The 20171-nt window shown below is 39.2% G+C and overlaps 1 long non-coding RNA gene across 1 annotated transcript; it reads right to left on the bottom strand.

The window, feature by feature from the left end:
* Positions 1 to 2928: 2928 nt before the first annotated feature.
* LOC134295403 (uncharacterized) lies at positions 2929 to 12829 on the bottom strand. The gene is made up of 3 exons (XR_010001961.1): positions 10654 to 12829; positions 6214 to 6380; positions 2929 to 4841 (listed from the first exon to the last, which is right to left on the bottom strand). It is a non-coding gene; the product is annotated as an uncharacterized LOC134295403 (long non-coding RNA).
* Positions 12830 to 20171: the final 7342 nt, after the last annotated feature.

The raw sequence follows: 20171 nt of genomic DNA, 5'->3' as shown, positions 1-20171 counted from the left end.
CAACATTACAAATAAAAGATCTCTATAAGACCCAGTCATCAACAGCCTGGTCTTGTAAGTTCTTGGCCTTTATTGATTCATTCCAACTGTAGTGTGATCTTTCATTTCTTTTCAACTCATGTCAACTCATGATATATCCAAATACAATAGAACCTGTTTGATATCTAGTGAGAGTTCAGACTGTTTTGGGGCTTGCGTGAAATTACTTCAGGACATTAGAGAGTTTATTTGTGAAATCCTTAGAGTAAAGATAACTAACTACACAGAACCTTTCCAACTTATTTTGTTATTAAATGTGCAAGGGTTTCCTCTTTTTAAAAAAGAAAGAAAAAAGAAAGAATGGTAATAAATTCATTTCTATTGCTATGGCCTCAGTTTGTGAAAACAATGTTTGGAACTCCTTCCCCAAATGAAATCACTTTTACATATGAATTTTAATTGGTATTCTAATTTTTCTCCTTTTTAGTTCTGTTTGGATGAATTATTTATGCCTCAGCTATTCCAATTAATTTGTTCATAGCTGAAACAATGTTTACGCGGTATGATATGGAAAGTGTGCAAAATATATCCTTGCTAAGCCACTTTCAACACATCCACCCAGAACATGTGCTCCCTTATTCATCTCAGCCAATCAAAGCTCTTCTTATCAACCATAGTAGTAAAAATTGAGCCATTGTGTTCAGAGGCAGCATACTTCTTTGTAACAAGCATGTACAAAAAGGAATATGCTGTTTTCAAGCCTTGTCCATTGCCTTCTTAGAGGCATTGGACTAACAGCTTTGAGAAAAAAGAAGGCCAGGCTACTCCACCCCCAAAAAAAACCCTCACACAGATACCGATTTCACAGTGAGAGCATGGATGAAAAAATCTCCCTTTTTTGTCCCTTTGGTCCAAGCAGAATATCCCTGACAAACCAGGACAGTTACGGGATATGTAATGCTATGAATAGGGAGGGGGCAGCCAAGGATTGTTGCCATGTACAATCTAATAGTAGGCACACAATAAGGCAAGCATGCTCTGGGACCATCTGAGGTTTCTCCAGAGACCCCAGAAGACAATGGCATTGTCCCATACTGAGAGAAAGAATGAAACAGGTGTTTCTCTGTGAGAACATCTTGCAAAATGGCATGTTTTGAATGAATTACTGCAGCAGGGAGAAAATTGATTAGATTATTTGTTTGCCCCTACAGGAACAAGTCATTTAAATAAGTACATGTCCTGCTGTGTACCTCTCAGAGAAACACTTTACAGGAAGTAGATAAATGAGAGAATACTAATTTGTCTTGATGGCATTGCCACTAGTCAAGCCTTCTGAGGCCCATCTTAAGTCTGAGGCTGATTCATATAGTTAGGTATCCTCCAATTAATCTGGTCTCAAACTGTTTATGGTTTTAAAGGTAAAATGTCAAACACTTTAAAATTAGGTCCAAGACTTGGAAAGGAACAGACAACTATTACCACTGGTGCAGAATAAGCTTGCCATATTTCAAAAGCCTATCCATGCCTGAATTCTGTATTTGCAGTGGTTTCTCAACTTAAGAAAAGGTATCACAGGTCTAAGACACATGTGGGAAAATATTCACTTGTAAGAATGAACAGAGAGGAACAAGTTACTTCTCTCACTTCCAGTGTTAACAGTTTGCATGTACAAGGAGGTGAGAATGACAATTATAGAATCATAGAATCAATCACTGTGGAACATATCACAAGAGCCATCAAGTCCAACCCCCTGACAAAGCATCCCCAACAGATGGCCATCCAGCCTTTGTTTAAAAACCTCCAAGGTGGGAGACTCCATCATACCTGAAATGTGAAAACCATTATATACCTGTATAGGATATTCATAGTTTTGCCCTATAGTCCACAAACTGAGCTCTGTTTCTCAAAAGGAGCCATGTTGATGCGACTGTGTGTAATGTTTTGTAATCTGTAGTCTGGCAAGTGATTCAGAACACATTGATAAAGTTAGTGCATCAAAACCTACAAAATGACCATCATATATGTCATCATGAAACCTGTACAGTATAGTAAAGTTTACATCACACTGGTATCAGGATAGGTAGATGTAGAGCTGTGGTTTTCAACCTGTTGATCCCCAGATGTTTTGGCCTTCAACTCCCAGAAATCCTAACAGCTGGTAAACTAGGCCGCTCCAGTTATTAACCTGGCAGCCTCCCGTTGGACTAATTGAAGCTTCCGAACAGTCTTCAAAGGCAGCCCCAAGTAGAGTGCGTTGATGTGTTTGCTCCTTAAATCAAGATCTTTGACTGCTGCATGCACTCTAACAACTAGTAGCCATTAAGAACAGTTCATTCATAGGTAAATAAACTTCTTTTAAAAGCATCTAAGTCACATCCTAAGTAGCATATTCCACAAATCAACTGTCAATTCTATAAGGGTTTATTAAAATCAGAAAATCTTTATAACAGTGTAGACACATGCAGCCAGTTTACAGCTGTTAAGATTTCTGGGAATTGACGACCAAAACATCTGGGGACCCACAGGTTGAGAACCACTGTTGTAAGGAGAGGGAGGGAGAATGCAAGGAAGAAGATGACATAACAATGTCTAATGCTTTCTGTTTTTCAGTAAATTTTAGAAATACTGTCTGGCAGCTATCCGGTTCCTGTCAAAGGAGATCAGAGAAGAAATTCAAGAAATAGGGATGTTTCCCTTCACTAATAGGACACCAAAAGAGAATGAACGATACAGTTACGAACTTTCCCTCTAAATATGAGAGGGATAAAAATGGGCTGTACCCAAAACATGTCAGACTATTGGCCATGGCTTATTTCCGTATCTGGCTCCTGCTTTGTCTAATAAAAACACTTTTTATTATTGTCTGTTGCATATAAAAGCTTCTAATCATTTTCTTATTTTATTGTAATTAATGTCTAAATGGAGACTGACAAACGAGTTCGATCATTTGTTTCTTATTATTTATTACAACATTTATATCCCGCCCTTCTCACCCGAGAGGGGACTCAGGGCAGCTTACAATAAGCACACATATAAAAAGTATACAATACACTATAAATCAGATTAAAAATTATTAACTTACATCAACATTCATAAAAACATTCTAAAATGCAAATGGACGTGTTCAAGTTCAAAAGACTGGGTCTGTCAATTGAGTTTTGGCATACATAATAATAATTAGCGCTGCTGATTCTTATTCGAAAGCCTGGTCCCACAACCAAGTTTTAACCTTCCTACGGAAGGATAGGAGGGAGGGAGCCTGCCTGACTTCACTGGGGAGGGCGTTCCATAGGCAGGGGAGCCACTACTGAAAAGGCCCTATCTCTCGTCCCCACAAACCGCACCTGTGAGGCTGACGGGACCGCGAGCAGGGCCTTATCTGATGATCTTAAGCTTCGAGGTGGGTCGTAGCAGGAGACACGTTCGGACAGATAAGCTGGGCCGGAACCGTTTAGAGCTTTATAGGCTAAAGCCAGCACCTTGAATTGTGCTCAGTAGCTAATCGGCAGCCAGTGGAGCTGGCGTAACAAAGGAGTAGTACGCTCCCTGAACGCCGCTCCAGTTATTAACCTGGCAGCCTCCCGTTGGACTAATTGAAGCTTCTGAACCGTCTTCAAAGGCAGCCCCATGTAGAGTGCGTTGCAGTAGTCTAAACGGGATTATGCTGCAATATCCAAAATGGCAAACTATACCCCCCTTATTAATGACATGGCTCCATGGCAGTGGAACTTTTTGCCTTCCAGAAACCCAGGATTTTTTCTTTCTGTCTTTTCTAAGCAACAATCCCTTTAACTGTCAGTGTGATCAGGATGTGAATATGGTCAAACAACACTTACTATGTTCTGTTATCTGTGCAAGAGCCTTTATTACAATTATCAATCTGAACATTTTATTTAACCAGCATAAACTTTATTTGGTAATTAAGCAAAAACAACACACAGAGTGTGGCTTTGTCACTGAGGCAGATTTGTGACTGGGGTATTTTTAGAATGTTAGGAACTATGATTATGTAGAACCATTTCACAACATTTTGCCAGAAAATAATAGCTGTTAATTGCTTTCCTGAACATGGTACTGAAATACCTGCTTCCAATAGAAAGGTGCTACACACTTACAGTTTTTGGTTTAGTGATGGAAACAAAGTTATATGAGCTCCTCATGCTAATATACACCATATCTCTTCCCAGAAGGACCAGAAGCAAAAAGTATCCAATGCTTTCTATTTGCTTATTTATTTATTTGGTTACTCATTCATTCAATATCCCACATGTTGATCTGATGTCACAAAAGCGACATACTTTTAATATATTAAAGACTAGCAGATTTATGGTGGCATAAAAAACAAGGATGTAAGAACTGACTTTATCAAACTGTCAACATGCAATCCTCACATGGGCAGAAAAAAAGAAAGGGTACATAATGAAACCATAGATAGATACATCGCAAGCTATTCAATTGAATTATTAAGCATAACTATACACCATAACATGTGCCTCTGATTTTTTTTTCTGAACAGAAGAATCTCAGTTATTTAATTTACTCACAAAGCACTTAACGTTTGTCACAATGGCTGGTTTTCAAGGTAGGGAGCAGCAGGTCAGACAGAAGGACAGTGAATGGGAGTCTAGCCTGAACCAGGGGGCCTTCTGAGACCTCTCATCTCCTCTATGGCTGCCAATGACTGGATGTGTTGTGAGGAGAATAGGCTGAGTATGGATAATTTTCCTCCTTGAAGAGTCCTCTGTGATATTTATTTTATAAACAACAATAGTAGCAATGACTTTCCATTACTGCTTCCATGAGTGGGACTGCCTTTGGAGATTTCTTGGAAACTTCCATTACTTCAAAATACTGCAGCTAAGCTGTTGGGGAGGGGGATAAATGGTTACAGGGATCATGTAATTCCTCCCCCCCCCCACCTCCCACAACTTGCTGATTTTTTGGCTGCTGATTTGTTTTTCAAAGATAATCATTTCCAGGTTATCCAAAAGACAATGACAGGGCACAATTATGACAAAACAAATTGTAAAAGATAACATTTTATAAATCTTATCAAATGTTATGTATATTCTAAAAGATTTTATAAAACCTAAACCTGGGAAATGGAGTAACAGTTCATGTACACCAGTGGTTCTTAAAGTGTGTTCTGGGGAGCCCTTGGGGCTCTGTGAAATATACCAAGGAGCTCCGTGCTTCCCTCCGCCCCTCCAAGCTTTCCCTACTCCTTCCTGTTCCTCCCCCCACTTCCTTGCTGCCAAAGGCCTTTCTCCCCCTCCCTTGCTGCCAAAAGCCTTTTTCCTCACCTTCCTCGCCACCCAGATTCTTTCCCCTCACCTTTTTTTGCTTCCAAACCCCTATTTCCTCCCACTACTCAGGAAGGGGGTTGGACTGGATGCCCCCTAAAGTTTCTGTTTTTGTTGCTGTTGTTGTTGTTGTTGTTGTTACAAAGGCTGGGTGGCCATCTGTTGGGGATGCTCTGATTGTGCTTTTCCTGTATGGCAGAAGGAGGTTGGGCTGGATGGTCCCTAGGGGTTTCTGCTGCTATTATTATTATTATTATTATTATTATTATTATTATTATTATTATTAAAAAAATGGGTGGCCATCTGTTGGGTGTGCTTTGATTGTGCTTTTTCTGCATGACAGAAGGGGGTTAGCCTGGATGGCCCCTGGGGCCATCCATTACTGAAATAATATTAAGTTTATGTTGGCCTAAAAGGTTGCCCATTCCTTATACAATATAATGTAATATATAATATATAAACATTTCTTGAGGTTCCACAAGAAACTTTATTTTTAAAAAGGGCTCCAACAGTTGAAAAATTTTGAGGCCCCCTGATGTACACCATGATGTGTGAAGACACAATCAGAGGTGGAGTGATTTAATCGTGCTTGGGAAAAGGGAGGGAAAGGGAGGAGAAAAAGAGGAGATATGCCAATCACATTTCCACCCAGAAAACTGTACAGAAGTTCATGAATCATGAGGGTATTTCCTTCTTCCCCTCATTCCCCCAAAATGCTGTGCCAGAAGATAATACCCTATCTGCTGAAGTCAATGAGGAAGGCTTTGTCTCTCATTACCATTTTAGCTCCTGTAGCGAATATCTATGATAGTGCCAGGGCAAACAGCTGAACCCACCTGAGTTAAAAAAAAAAGTCATATATGGTAGTTGAACTCTAGTTACACAGTTGTGTCCCATTCATGGAAGGTCAAAGACTAACCCAGAAACTCACATTTTGATGCTTACATCTCCATTGCCATCAGAGTCAGGATATGTCTTTGAAATCCTTTCTGGCAGTTTCCAATTTGAACATCTTTGGTTTGAAGCCTATTTTCCACTAATCCTCTACAGCAAGATCAAAAGGAGTGTTTGATGCTTTTTGCTTCTATGGCATGCATGCTAAAGAAATAAATAAAAATAAAGGAGTCAAGGCAAATCATGCTTACAAAAAAGAAAAAAGAGCTGATCCAACTAAGAGGTGTTTTTTGTTATTGCTCTTCCCAGGTGAGTTTTCTTTGTATGAAAGGGGGCCTACATGTGTTTCACTTGTTTTAACAAACACCCACTGTTGGTAGGCCAAAGGTACACAATCTCTACAAAACTGTGGCCTTGTGACTGAAAAAGCTTGAAACACATCAACCAGTGCTCCCTGGCCTTGGAAAATAGGAATGCAAGCAAAGGGAACAAAGCAGTCTCCTGATTGTGCTTCAAGCATGATTGTCATTTCATCAGAGATCTCAGATTGGGTTTCTGTGGAAAATAGTTTAAGGCTCATCTTTTCAAGGTTTTGAAATTTCTAGGATTTGAAAGCTTCTTTGTCTCTCAGTGGACTTCTACATTGTGAGCTCTCAACCTATGTATTCTAGAATATCAGAGGAAAAGATGTATCTGTAATGTCATAACAGTATTTATGTATGTTACTTCACGGAGATGGTTAAGAGCCTCAGCATTTAAACTGCCATCAAGGACAAACTGTATATTACATGTGTTTCAGCTTCAAAGCTTTCCTCATAGATGGAAGGGAAAGACTGCAACATCTTTCACCATTTCCTTCCATCCTTACATTAGTATAAATGCCCAGAAAGTGCTGGCATTATGCAGCTATAGATTTTTGTGTGTATGTACACTTTGAAATTGCCTATTTATTTATGGCAACCTCAAGAACTTCATAGAGTTTTATTAGGCAAGGAAAACTAACTCTAAATTTGTGATTGCTTTACTAGCATTATTGTTAGAGAGAATGCCTGTGCAGCCTACATTGTCCAATCTGGATTGACCAAATAGCCTCTGGTGTGGTAGACAATGCCATCCTATCACAGATTCAAAGTCAGATTTCATGGTTACTCCAATTTGCTTTTGTATGTGGAATGGGAAGAAATTGTTGGGATTATTTTTGCACTCTTTCTATTGAGCGATGAAAGCTAGCTCTAGGGGCCCTTCCACACAGCCATACAACTCAGAATATCAAAACAAATAATCCACAATATCTGCTTTGAACTGGGTTATCTGAGTCCACACTGCCGTATAATCCAGTTCGGCTGTGTGGAAGAGACCTAGGTCTCGAAGGATCCTTCCACACAGCCATATAACCCAGCGTTGTGTTGCATCATCCCTTCTGCTTAGACACTACCCTATGGTCTGGCATCATCTCTGGTGCCTAGACACTATGGACCTCATCACATGGATCTTGAGAAGTGTGAAGGACCATCTGTCTAGTAAAGGGAATCATACATTTCAATCACCAATTATCCCATTTCAAGTTCTGTCTTCCCATCACACATGTTTCTCTCTTCAGTTTTTTCCCCATTGTCATTTTTCCATTTCCCCCTCTCCATATTTCTTTTTTAAAAAAAATCAGGGAAACCCTGTTGTGGAAATAAGGAAGGAAGGGGGGAAAGAGAGAGAGGGAGTGAAGAAAGAAAGAAATGGAATAAGGGAGGAAGATAGGGAGGGGGGAAGAGAAAAAGGCAGGGGGAAAGGGAAGGGAATGAAGGAGAGAGAGAGAGAGAGAGAGGAGAAAGAAATGGGGTAAGGAAGGAAGAAATGGAATGCGGGAGGAAGACAGGAAAGGAGGAATCAGTGTAATCAGACCAGTGTAAATATAAACCTCTGCCGTAGAAAGAAGGAAAGGAGAGAGAGAGAAGGAAGGAAGAATAGGAATGAGAAAGACAGGGAGGGAGGAAGAGGGAAAGGGAGGGGGGAGGGAAGGAGAGAGGGAGAAAAGAAAGGAAGTGTTGTGACTTAGCCACAGCATAGCCAGAGTGAGGATGAGGAAGGGGATTCTGGGTTTCAGATACAATAGCCAGATGATGGGATGCAGGATGAATTGCAGGATGAATTTCAGGATGATGGCATGGGAATGGGAATGATACAGGCTGATTCAGAGGCTCCAAAAATGCAGCTTGAGCAAAATGAACTGTTGACCCAGCTGGCCATAGATAACAGCCAGGATGACATTCCCATGGGAATTAATGAGCAAGAGAGGTTTCAAGCACCGGTGTCTCCAGCCCTGGTTCAGGTGCAAGATAACGAGGACCTTGAAGGGGCACCATCATTATCTAGAGCGGACCGGTTGTTATGGAAAGGAGTACAGCCTCGAAGAAGTGTAAGATTGGCAGGGAAGAGAGAGGCCTCCACGGGAAAGAGAAATGCATTTTTGAGTTGCTTTTAAAAGTGTGTGTTTTGAGATAGATTCTTGTCAAAGAAGACAAGAAGGAGCCTCCACCACTCTCTCCCTCGGACAGTGGTGGAGGCTCCTTCTTTGGAGGCTTTTAAGCAGAGGCTGGATGGCCATCTGTCAGGGATGCTTTGAATGCGATTTCCTGCTTCTTGGCAGGGGGTTGGACTGGATGGCCCATGAGGTCTCTTCCAACTCTACTGTTCTATGATTCTATGAAAGCAAATTCTCACTTCATCTGAGTGGATGTTCCTGCTTCATGCATAAGAGAAGTTTCCTGGATCTTTGTAACCTTTGGACCTTTGTTCTTTGGGATCTATCGTCTACTGTTTTGGCTTATGAATTATTGGATTTCTATGGCTTATGGATTAATGGATTTTTATGGCTTATGAACTATTGGATTCCTATTGACTCTTTTACTGCAACTTTGAAAACCTTATAACTGCCTGCTTTGATATATATTTGCTTTTGCTCAATAAAACTACAAAAGACTTTCTTCTGTGTGTCTGAGTGTAATTTTTTATGATTTATAATAGTCTTTTAGAGTTTATTGAAAAACCGCGAAACAGCGAATCCGCAAAACATGAACCATGAAGTAGTGAGGGAAAACTGTACATCTACACATCCACAGAAAATAAGAAAGAAAGGTTTTTGAGAAAGAGTTGATCTTAGTCTTTTGGCAGCAGAAAATGATCTTCATATTCACCTAGACTTTTTAAAAAGCTGATGTATGATCTCAGAAAAATTATTTTCTGAAAAAAGCTGTACAACTGAACATGTTTTTAAGTTGTCGTACTATATGCACTTCAGGCAGTAAACTCGATTGGCTTTAATTCTTAATAAGAATGCATATTACTGAACTGTTTGAATGTTACTTTAGATTAATCCATGCTATAAGTAGCTTTAATTGTAATCTTTGAATTAGATTAAACCTGCTTTTGTGGCTTCCCATGGATAAGAAGTAACATTTATTTAATATTTGATATAAAAAAAGAATGGAAAAGAAATAACAGCACTGCATTCAAGGAGCCAGTCAACATGGAAACAAAACTATAAATACCTTCTCTTTTGCATAAAGAAGCAAAACAAATGCAGTGCTTTTTCCTTTAAAAAAATCTCTAAATTGTTCAGCTGAGTTGTTTAACTATCATTCTGAAAAGCACAGGAATACACAATATTTGATTTAAGAATTCCATATTATTATGAACTCTCCCTATACTTATATCTAGAATCTAGTTTTTTACCTAATATTTCAATCAAACTTTATTACGCTCCAAAAACCCAATTTGCTCAGCGATAAAAAGTTCTTAACAGATTCATAAACTGATAAGACCACTTAAATGCAGTACGAGTGCAATACAAGATGCATATGAACAAAGGTAAAAACACTGCAAATAGATATAAGACAAGTTTCAGCCTGAATCTAATACAGGTAGTTGTCATATCCTGGCTACCTCAGAGAGAAACTTAGCAACAGCTAAGGTCACATGTGAGAAATTGTCACTTAGTAAAAATTTTACATGGAATTGAGCTGATCTACAGAGGAGGTTTCTCAGTAGTGGGTTAATAAAATGTAGCCAAGCCTGCTTGTAAAAACTGTAGGACAATAAGATGTGATACATACAGTAGAGTCTCACTTATCCAACATAAACGGGCCGGCAGAATGTTGGATAAGTGAATATGTTGGATAATAAGGAGGCATTAAGGAAAAGCCTATTAAACATCAAATTAGTTTATGATTTTACAAATTAAGCACCAAAACATCATGCTTAACAACAAACTTGACAGAAAAAGTAGTTCAATACGCAGTAATGCTATGTAGTAATTACTGTATTTACGAATTTAGCACCAAAATATCACGATGTATTGAAAACAATGACTACAAAAATGCGTTGGATAAGCGAGTGTTGGATAAGTGAGACTCTACTGTACATTCAACATCTGGTTACAACATGGGCAAAGTCTTGCATTAATATGAGAATTCTGCAAATCTACCTTGAAACACTTTGGATGGGAACACATTGCAACTTGCCTTGGATAATAGGCAGCAATAAATGGCCACAGGCAAGTTCTTCAGATAATTCGCTTCATGAAGAGGCCCAGCATAGAGTATGAGGAATATCTGGAAAGTAAGGTTACAATTTTTTTTAAACAATACAAAGAATGAATATATTTTAATAAAACTTACATGGATTATAGCATAGGCATTACATTATTTTTCCATATAATCACCATTCAGTTCAATACATTTTGACATTCATGAGATGACTTTTTGATGCTTGTGTCATAGAAGTCTCCTGCCATCTTTTTCAATGAGAATGCAGCTCACAGAAAGCAATGTCCCACAGTCTTTGTTTAATAGATTTAAGTGCCATCTCAAAACCCAGATATGATAAGAGAGATGAAAAACAGCTGATAGAGGAGGCTTTTTTAGAGTTAAGCTTGAACCAGTTGCTAGTGTGATCATTCTGTGCCAAGTCTGAAAACACTGACCTTAAGTCAATATTTAAGTGCCCACCACCAAACTCTTGTTGACAAGGGGATTTCCCTGGATTCTGACCACAAGAAGCAAGATGGCACACATCTGGGGAACTGCAAGAGGGCCCTCAAGAATTGTGATTGATGTTCGTCTATTTTAGGTGTTAAGCCACCAATCCAGATGCTGGATGCATACAGCAATTAGGTAGCTGACTTGGCATTAAATACTTTAATAACCGATGGTGTGTGTGTGTGTTACCAACCCCCTTTGGTAATGCTAAAACATAAAATGACTGATCTGATTACTTCTGCTTTCAGGGAAATAAAATATATGTGAGTGGACCAGGACAGAGTGTGATAGCAAACCAGCCCCAGATATTGATATCTTCTAACCTGCTCTAAAGTATGCTTATCGAGGATTTTTTTCTCCAAAACTATAATTTTAGACTTCCCTTGATTGATTTTTAGGTCATTCTATGAGCAATTCCTTAATAGGTAATTTAGCCTTGCCCTAGAGCATGAAATAATAGCAGCAGCAGCAGCAGCATAAAGCAATAAGGCGATTATCCTTGCTCCGAGCTTGGGCAATTATCCATTGAGGTCCAATAAAGTTTCTTCGAGATCATTGATGAAAATACTAAACAAGGTAGGGGCAAGTATTCAGCCTTGTCTGACTACTTTAGACATGGATATTTCTCCAGAAAGTTGTCCCAGGTTGCCACATCTGATCTGTAGCTTTTTATTGCAAAATCCTGAGCATCAGGGACTTTCAGCTGTCATTTCACTTTTAGTTTAAAAATTTCTTTCATATCTTTTTATTTTTAAAATGGTGCCTTATCTTATATGTGATTTAAGTGCTCAAAACTATGGTATATTTCCTTATTGTTCTCCAGCCAATATCATAGGGAGCGGAAGCTAAGATACTGAAGTAAATTCATGCCTCTCTGGCTTCAGCAAATACACACCAGGGGTGAATATACCCCATTGTTTTCTAAAAAGAAATTGTAAGTCAGTAATCTATTTTCCCCATGCACATTGCTCCAAGCCCAATTGCTCCATGTGGACATATAGAAACAGATTGAAAAAGGAGGGTTCATTTCAGCTTAATTATTCTGGGTATGGCTTCTCACTGAGATAAAGTACAAAAACTGGCTTCTAATTTTCAGAATACATTATGTTTATAGAAGATTGATTAGTACTAATGGAAGGTACTCATTCTCTCCTCTTGCTGATGAATTGAATGAAAAATTATAGATGGAAAGCATATGACCAACATAAGCATGAAAGCCAAATGGGACATTGTGTGCACATGATGTAACCATGTTGAGTAAATCACATAAGAACCAACCATTCCTTAACCCTGATAAATACATAAAAAATGACTTCAACTTTTTGTGCTACTCCCCTTTTTGACCATCTGCCTTATTACAAATCACCCACTAGCCACATTAACATGGCTCATTCCTTCATGTACACAACACGAGTCATGATCAATGCTGCACACAATGAGCACCCATGATTGTTCTGAGATCATAATGCTAACCAAGATTTGTAATCTGCTTCATAAAGCTCTGCTTTAAGTCTGAAATTAGTAAAGAGTTAACTCTTTTAAAAGCCAAAAGAAAAAGCAAATAACAACAAAACATTTTAAAGCTAGAATAAAACTCTACAATACAAAGAAAACTAATTATATTTTAAAGCATTTTTGAGATACTGGTACATTTTCTTATATACAAAATGTCTGCCTACAGTCAAAGGAATTATTTTTAGTTATGTGTTTGTCCAAATAACTCTACAGTATATGCTTATGAATAATTTTAAATTGTGTTGTTTGAATTATGGCTTGTTGTTGCTGGAAACTATATATTCAAGTTTTTCTAGAGGAATCTTGATGCACAATGAATAGAATACTTCTAGGCCACTAGAGAATCAGTATCTCCTTTTAAAAAATATGTTTATTTTATTATTATATAAAATGAGTCAGTACAATTGTGATACATTTATAATACAGTAGACATATTGTTACCTTTAATATTTACTATGCATTCCACTCTTGTCTATATTTCTATCATTCACCTTAGTGCCCCCTCCTCCCCCTGAGGCACTTCTTTTTATATTCTCTGTCCAAAATTCCATTTTTTTCTTGTGGAGGTAATTCTCCATCCTTCTTTTTAAATAATTTTTCTATAAATTTTCCCCAAAATTCATCAAAGTCATTTTTTCCATATTTCTTTTTTAACTTTTAAATTGCATTTCAATTTATCATTTATTGCCAATTTCCATAATTCCTTATACACTTTTCTATTTGTATATTTATTTCCCTTTTACAATTTCTTGCTAAAAATAATCTTGCTATTGTTAATAGGTTGGATATTGCATATTTTTCATCTTTTTTCAATTGTTTAATATTATACAATGATAATAAAAAATACTAGGACTTTTTTCCATTTTATTTTCATAGTATTTTCTATTTCTCTAAATACTTTCCCCAAAAAATTACTTACATATTTACATTGCCACCACATATGTATATATGGTTCCACTTCTTGACATTCCCTCCAACAATTTTTGCATGATTTTTGTTAATGTTAGCTATTTTTACGAAAATTAAAAAGACAGCAGCAACTGTAGTACTGTACTGTATTATGATTTTGCCAGTCTCAGACAACAACAACAACAACAACAACAACAACAACAACAACAACAACAGAGTATATATGCCTCCACAGTGTTGCTGTGTTTGCTGGCTGCCGGAGGAGCTCCGACCCTGCTTATCAACAAATAAGACTTTTAACAGACTTCTAACAAGTTTACCTTCTGAGACGTCTAATTGAAGAGAAATAATAACAACAACAGTCAGATACGTTCATATTAAGTTACTCTTATCATAAGGGAAGCTTTGAACTTAACTCTCAACATACTTCAAAGTAACTCGGAAGAGCAAAAGAGGTGGGAGTGAGAAACTAAACTAAACTGACTTGTTTTGACATTCCAAGGAATGGAGGCAGAAGCAAACACAGACTTAAAATCAGTGTAGTGGACACAGCAAAAATAACAACTATTCTATTACAAATATTTGCTTGTAATTAGTTTTTCACCCGCTGGTACAGTCAGTTTTGTGGTGGCTACAGAGTCAAAAGCTTTTGTTTGCTGTGAGCTTACTCTAATGCTGAAGAAGAGCAAGCAAGGAGAAAGAAAGAAGGGAGATATAAGATACAACTAAGCAAGTCAGAGCTTGAAGTTTCGGGACACTTACAACTTAAAGAAAGTCAACACAAAGTTTGCTGACCATGGGGACAAGTTCCTAGCGAGTCTGTTGTGCAGTGGCGGAAGGGGTCAGAACACCTCCAACCAGCCTTTCTGTTGCTGCCTTTGGAACTACTTGAGAGGAGACTGCAGCTCCAGGTCCCTTTCCAGCTGGGTGTAGATCATTTCTTGCATTAGGTAATTTTTATAGATTTTACTATTTTGCCATTTTAGTATCTTTTAATCTAGCATTTTAGTATCTTTCATCATACAGTGAGAGCCATATTTTTTGGATAAGGCACAAAGCACAGGAGAACTGACCCATTCTGGTTTTGTTGACCTGAGAAGCTTTCAACCACTAGGATGGTTTCTACAAGGGCCCAGCTTCGCAAAGCCTCCACTATGAACACTGCGCCTAACCTAGTTCAGAAGTCAATTCTAGAATACTATGATCCAGCAAACACTGGGAAAGAACCAGAAGCAAGTGAACACCAGCTGGATCATGAATTCATGAACTTGACTGCAATGGACAGAGCGGGCACTTCAAAGACAATTTGTACCACAGCAGAGAAAATGGATGAGGACGTGTCTAGTGCTGGACTTTCCCTTAATGAAGGCGCTGCTAATTGGTCCATTGACCCAGGTTTGATGGAATTGACCCCTCCACCTCCACCAAAAAGACAATCGGCTGCTTACATAGAAATTATAAACACTCTCAAAGATAGGATTGGCAGACTTGATGCGATACCACCGGAGAACGCCATCCCTTCATTGCATGACCTCATGCGAGACCAATGCTTCCTAGTAGAGCAGACCGCAGAAAAGTTATTTCTGAGAATGGATATGCTGCAAAGGGAAGTGTCTGGCCTAAAAGCTACTATTGGAGCCTTGGTGGGTCTGGTAGAGCTCAGGATTCTGACTGCAGCACCTCCAGGAAATTGACCCAGTCAAGAACCTGAGGACAGTATTGGATCACCAGATTGGCAAGCTGACTGTGAACCTGAAGTAGCCAAACTAGCTGCAGAATCAACGGTTAAGCAATTAACCGACATAATGGAGGACTGGAACCTGAACACCAGGAGATGCCCCCTAGATGGAGGAAACGAGTTAGGTCCCATCAGCACTAAATCAACCTCAGTGCTTAGTCTCAATTTCTCAGATTCAAAATTCCAGCTAATAGACGAGTACCTGGAAGGCCATTCAGACACTTCCCCTTCTCCCTACATCCAAGGGATACACAACAACATGGATAATTCCAAACTCAGCACCACATCCAAAAATACCAACTATTCTGTTGTAAATGAAGCCTTAGCCACAGGAAACGAACGCCCTACCCTTACGGCACTCCAAAAGAGACTCAGACAAATGGCAGAGGGCAGAGGAGAAGAATATAGTAAACTTCCTAAATGGAGGAACAAAAAAATGGTCTCCAACTTTCACCAATCTAGAAAGAGGCAACCTGCCGGAGGACAAGTGATTATACATAACTGGCCAGTGAAGACACCGAATGGGGCAATGATATTGGCAAAGGAACACCTAGCAGAACTACAATCAGCCCTGGGGCACTCTTTGGACTTAAACAACGGTGTTTTCTGCAAACGACTGACACAGAATGGCCAAAGAGGCAGTATAGAGCTAACATTCCAGGATCCTGAGGTGAGATGCAGATTCTGGTCTTTATTACATATGCTCAAGGAAGATCTACTACTTGAACTAAGGCAGGCACAAATCGAAATCAGGCCTGGGCATTCCAGATACCCAGAATCCTCTTTACATAACAAACAGAAAAGCGCACCCAGAAAGGGAAACTGGAGTGGAAGGAGATGGAGAAGTCATAGTCACAGCACCCCACCTTTCATTACATATCCAAATAACATCCAGCTACAACAAGAACACAAGATCGGGTGCAAGGGACATCAAAGGCACTGGGTGGACAGACCGTACCTGGGCAGCCCTAAACAAGGATGTGCCCCTGGATTTTCCCCCAGAAGCTCAGGACCTCACCACGGCGGGCCCAATGACAGAGAGATCAGGGTAAACTGGGAAACAAATGAAAGGATCAATCCTGAACACTTTCAGTCATCCACCAGATACCCCAACTGACTAGATAAAAAGCTAACAGGGCTGGAATTAGTCTCATGGAATCTGGCTGGCTGGGAAAATAAAATGGCAGATAAACAATTTATCAGAACTCTCCAGAAATTTGATATAATCTGTTTGCAAGAGACTTGGACACATGAACTCAACCCCCCATTTCTAGATGGCTATAAAGCATTTAGCCAACCAGCTGTAAAGAAATCGAACAAAGGCAGAGGAAGTGGTGGTTTAGTGTCCTTTGTCTCAATAGAACTAGCCGGAGAAGCCCAGATGGCAGGATTTGGCCTGCAAAATAATTATCTCTTGCCAGTACAAATCAACACTGACAAAGGGAAGATTTTTTTCTGTATAAATGTTTATTTCCCCCCTGCAAATGGTCTGTTAGTGACTACCAAAATATGGGAAGACCTAATGTTTTTACTTGACCAGATACATTTGAAAGCTCCCACAGCATTAACTCTTATATGCGGAGACTTTAATGCCCGGATAGGGGATGCCTCAGCAGGCTTTTTGCAACCCTTAAGTTTAGATTTGGAGGATATCTTTTTAACTTCTCATACCTCAGTGGATGCTAAATATAATCAGCAGGGCTTTAAGCTTTTAAAATTTATATTTCATCATAACTTGTATACCTTACATGGGAGTCCAAAGGACATATCGAAAGGTTATTATACGTATTTGAGCAATCGAGGCGGCAGTGTCATTGATCACATCATGGTATCACCAGGGCTGTTTCCCCAAGTAAGCTCCTTTGATATCCTAGAATGCACAGAAAGCGACCATTTTCCTTTAGTGGTGTCTTTAGGTCCGATCTTTGAACAGACAGAATTATCAAGAACAGAAAACTTAACTGGAGAATTGCTGGGAGAAAGGAGGGTAAAGTGGTCAATTGAACTAAGCAGTTCTATAACAGAGAAACTACACAGTAATTATCTGACGAGCATACATCAAAATCTCTGTAACAAGTCGACAAACCACCTAGAGCTCTTTCAACAAACTATAAACAAGCTTAGACCATGCGTAACAACTTTTACATACAATAACCCTCAGACCACAATGTATGGATGGTTTGACGCAGAATGTAGGGCAGCCAAAAGAGAACTGGCAAATAAAATAAGAGAATCTCGCCAAAAACCATCTAGTAAAAACATAGAAAACGTTACCAAATGTAGGGCAAAATATAAGAACCTACTCAAAAACAAGAAAGATGAACATGCAAAATCCAAGTGGCAGGAACTGGAACAAGCTCTTACAGAACGGAAAGAAGACAAATTTTGGGAACTTGTCACCAGAGGAATTCAAGGAGTAAGATATACATCGGAAGCCTCAATCACTGCCTCCACATGGATCAAGCACTTCTCCAGCATCTTCTGCCCGAAGACAAGCACATCGGAAGTGGCAGGGCTAGATAATGTCAATGACCTCTCTACTTTACCTGAGTGGGATGCAGTCTCTAGTGGAGAGGTAAAGTCTTTAATTGCATCCTTGAAACCTAAGAAAGCATCTGGAGAAGATATGCTGCCTCCAGAACTTTTCAAGGAAAACCCTGAATGGTGGAGCCCCTTCCTTGCAAGCCTGTTTACCAGTATAAACAGCTCAGGACAAATGCCAGGTGGGTGGAAAATGAGCATTATAGTTCCAATCTACAAGAAAGGTGGTAGAAACGACCCACAAAACTACCACCCAATCAGCTTACTTAATATCACCTCAAAGCTATACGCGCAACATTTGCTACAGAAACTGACAGAATGGCTACAAGAAAGACAAATTGTACATGAAGAACAGGCTGGTTTCCGTAATGGATACAGCACTATAGACCAATGCTTTACTCTAAACCATATCATAAGGAAATACACAAAGCAAAACAACAGCCATGTATTTGCTGCTTTCATTGACCTGTCTGCTGCTTTCGACTCCATTAACAGAAACAGATTATGGGGAAAGTTACAAAACTCTGATATAGATCGCAGACTGCTGAGACTGATCCAGGAACTATACACCAACACAGAAATGAGAGTCAGAGTTGGCAGAAATGGGTCGCTGACAGAAGCCTTCTCTACAACAAGCGGAGTAAAACAGGGATGTTTATTGGCTCCCACCCTTTTCAACATCTATGTGAACGATTTAGTGCCATGTTTAGCCAAAATTGACTCACCCTCACCAACAATCAGGAACAGAAAGATTTTTGTCCTGATGTATGCAGATGATGTAGTGCTCTTATCCCTTTCTCGCCTGGGTCTCAAAAATCTTCTAAAGGCTTTCAGTAAATACTGCCAAGAAGAATATCTATCAATAAACTACTCCAAGACCAAGGTGATGGTTTTTGGAAGACACTGTCCCAGGTACAAATGGACTTTAGACCAACATGACATAGAGCAAACCCACTTATTTAAATATTTGGGAATTGTTTTCAGTGAATCCCTCTCCTGGAAACACCACAGGGATGCAGTGAAGCTGAAAGCCGAGAAAACAATAGGAGCCCTAATGAAATTCTTCTATACACAAGGCGGCTAGCTAATTGAACCCGCCCAAAAAATTTTCAGCAATCAAGTGCTGGCACAAATTCTCTATGGCGCAGAAATCTGGGGCTTAGATACCAACATTTGTAAAACCCTGGAGATTTTGCAGAACAAGTTCTTACGTAAACTTTATTCTCTTCCATCTGGAATGCCTGCAGCTCTGCTGTGCACTGAATCTGGTTGGCCAACAGTAAAAGCAAAAGTAGATTGTGCCCAGTTAAGATACCTCAAGCGAATTGCTACTCTCCATAATGACCGTCTCCCAGCATTGTGCTTTGAGGAAATGAGGATTTGGCAACACAAGAAATTTGGCCTAGAAAACCTCCTACTCAACTACAATCTTCCTGAATTGAATTCTGCCCTGAACATGAATAAGAGGCAACTAAGAGACTGGCTATTTTGGATTGATTCAAGAAGGACTTTGCAATCAACCAGGAATTCAAAATTCTCCCCGTGGTTCCCTTTTTTAAAAACTGAACATTTCAGAGCCAGATATCTGATTAAGCTCAAGCCACCATCCTTAAGAATTGCCTTTACTGAGCTGCGATTCCAAGTAATGCCTACTGCAGTGTTAGATGGTCGCTATCATAATGTGCCATGGGAAAATAGACTATGTATCTGTGGCCAAAGTCAGGTAGAAGACATTGTGCATTACATGTTAGTTTGTCCATTGTATAGTGCCCCAAGAGAAAGACACCTGGAACCCCTGCTGACTCATGGTAAAGGGAATTGCTTAGCAGAAACTATGCATTTTCTGCTGAGTGACACAAACAACTATGTAACTCACAAAGTAGCCCTGTTTGCTCTATTTGCAAAAAAGATCAGAAAGATAGAATTAGATAAAATTGCCATCAACTGCCGAGGAGACTCAAAGGATTAAGTGGACTCACAATATGCATCTATACTCTTTCGCAATTTTTTTAAAAAAATTTACTGTTAAATGGCATTGTTTTAACTCCTTGCAGGAGCACGATTATGGCTTCTGCTCAGTATCATTGGAGTCTATTGCTCCGAGGGTACTATTGTGTGCATGCGTTGCTTTTTGTCATGGCCTTGGGCCCGTACAATAAACTATTTTGATTGATTGATTGAGCTATTTTTACTGGTGATACATACCATTTCCATATTAATTTATAATCATTTTCTTTAACCCATATTGAGCATTTTAAAAAT

Source organism: Anolis carolinensis, chromosome 1 (genome assembly GCF_035594765.1).
Source record: "Anolis carolinensis isolate JA03-04 chromosome 1, rAnoCar3.1.pri, whole genome shotgun sequence".
NCBI classification, from domain to species: domain Eukaryota; kingdom Metazoa; phylum Chordata; class Lepidosauria; order Squamata; family Dactyloidae; genus Anolis; species Anolis carolinensis.
The sequence above is the reverse complement of the archived record's forward strand: the minus strand, read 5'-3'. Positions and strand labels throughout refer to the sequence as shown.